This window comes from Cyclopterus lumpus, chromosome 9 (assembly GCF_009769545.1).
Source record: "Cyclopterus lumpus isolate fCycLum1 chromosome 9, fCycLum1.pri, whole genome shotgun sequence".
Classification (NCBI taxonomy): Eukaryota; Metazoa; Chordata; class Actinopteri; order Perciformes; family Cyclopteridae; genus Cyclopterus; species Cyclopterus lumpus.
In genome coordinates, this window is record NC_046974.1 from 1760001 (window position 1) to 1762500 (window position 2500).

Sequence of the window (2500 nt, forward strand, 5' to 3'; positions counted from 1 at the left end):
ATCAAACCCACTCACCCATCAAACCCATCAAACCATCAAACCCATCGAACCATCAACCCAGCAAACCCATCAACCCATCAAACCCATCAAACCATCAAACCCATCGAACCATCAAACCCACCAAACCATCGAACCATCAACCCATCAAACCCATCAAACCCACTCACCCATCAAACCCATCAAACCATCAAACCCATCAAACCCACTCACCCATCAAACCCATCAAACCATCAAACCCATCAAACCCACTCACCCATCAAACCCATCAACCCATCAACCCATCAAACCCATCAAACCATCAAACCCATCAACCCATCAACCCATCAAACCCATCAAACCCATCAAACCCATCAAACCATCAAACCCATCAAACCCATCAAACCATCAAACCCATCGAACCATCAACCCAGCAAACCATCAAACCCATCAAACCCACCAAACCCAGCAAACCCATCAACCCCAACATGAAGCATAGACTTCTATACAACCAGAGGAGTCGCCCCCTGGTGGTCAGGAGAGAGAGAATGCAGCTTTAACACATGAAGCATAGACTTCTATACAACCAGAGGAGTCGCCCCCTGGTGGTCAGGAGAGAGAATGCAGCTTTAACACGTGAAGCATAGACTTCTATACAACCAGAGGAGTCGCCCCCTGGTGGTCAGGAGACAGAATGCAGCTTCAACACATGAAGCATAGACTTCTATACAACCAGAGGAGTCGCCCCCTGGTGGTCAGGAGACAGAATGCAGCTTAAACACATGAAGCATAGACTTCTATACAACCAGAGGAGTCGCCCCCTGGTGGTCAGGAGACAGAATGCAGCTTCAACACATGAAGCATAGACTTCTATACAACCAGAGGAGTCGCCCCCTGGTGGTCAGGAGACAGAATGCAGCTTTAACACATGAAGCATAGACTTCTATACAACCAGAGGAGTCGCCCCCTGGTGGTCAGGAGACAGAATGCAGTTCACATCTTGTCCTCCAGTCTCTGATGGTTCTATTTTACCTTTTGGTTCTTTTGGGTCTTTCCTTAAATTAACGTTCTATAACTGAGGTTAACGAGTCTTTGGCCTTTAAAAGATACATTTTTCTTTCCTAATTCTTTCACTGAAATAACATTTAGAAATGCAATATTGGACCTCCACGTGATTATGGGACATAATTCCAACCTTAGTTTATTTCTAAATGCCGATACGTCTATCTGGTGTTTACTAAATAAATGAAATCAATTGTCCTCGTGGGTCGGGCGGGGCCGAACGCTTTGTTAACAATAATGCAGTCGGACTCCCACATTTACATAAAACGCTCAGCGATCCATTGATCAACTCAAGAGGGTCGAGGCGGCATGGATTTATTTTAATGTGAGTGGCATTTGCTGACCCTGAAATGCTCATAATTATCAATAAGCATCAGTGTTCATTGTTCACGCGGCGGCCGGACGACGGACGAGTGCTTTTAAAGCTACACGGAGCCCAAACACGTCCATTTAAAATCAATATTACAATGTAAAGAAGCTAAAATATGGAATTATTTAACGCAAAAATAGAACTGTCGTTCGTTAACTTTGATTAATTGTGCTCATTAAAACGTGTTAAGACTCGCTTGTCTGTCTTCCAGGTGAGGAACTTCGTCTTTGGGGACTTTTCTTCCCCCAAAGGAGGCGGAGCTCTGTGGCCTCTTCACATTAAAATTAATTTAGTAAAAATGTACAAACAGGAGCCAGCGTCACCTTCAAATGTCCATTGAAGAATTTCTTATTTTTTATGTTTTTTGAGGTTTAAAACCTTTTAAAAAAAAAATACAAACAGCAAAGTCATATTATTATTTCAAATAATAATTTCCAATTCTTTAGAATAAATTAGCAAAAGAATTCTCGTAAAAAAATTAAAAAATGTAATAAAACTAGATTTTCAGCATTTTTTATTTTAGCTGACCTCGGCAGACAGTGACAGGTCAGTAAATACAGAAGAAGAACGGTAGAATCGGTCGAGGAAGCTGCTCGCCGGCGCCCCCTTCAGCGCTGGAGGGGGAACACGCATTCCCTCAGGAGGCGCTGGAGAAGGTGAAGAAAGACAAACCAGGGATCTGAGGAGTTGCTGGAGAAACCTAGAATGACACGAGGGGGGGGGGGGGGGGGGTGGGGGGGGGGTGAGTGGGGGACAAATTGACGTTCTTAATAAGCAATCAGAGGAACCCGAGGCGTCATTGACGTGGAGAGAGAGAGGAACAAGAGATCATGGTGTAAAAAGTGAAACGACAAGAAATCCGCTTAAAGCAAATCAGCTTTCTTAATAAGCAATCTGAGGACCCCCCCCCCCCCCCCCCCCCCCCCCCCCCCCCCCCCCCCCCCCCCCCCCCCCCCACCCCATACCCCCCCCCCCCCAAACCTTTTCATCAGCACTTCAGAGTCTCGGTGGAGGCGGAGCGGCACAAAGACAATCATGGACGGGGCGTCAGAAATCTTTAGCGGGTCGATGGCCTCGGGGAGTTATCTCCTT

General features: G+C 45.9%; 1 protein-coding gene across 1 annotated transcript in view; it reads left to right on the top strand.

Annotated features, from left to right (window-relative positions):
- Positions 1 to 2500, top strand: part of prdm6 (PR domain containing 6) — a 77124-nt gene that overhangs the window by 71242 nt on the left and 3382 nt on the right. The window lies entirely within an intron of this gene.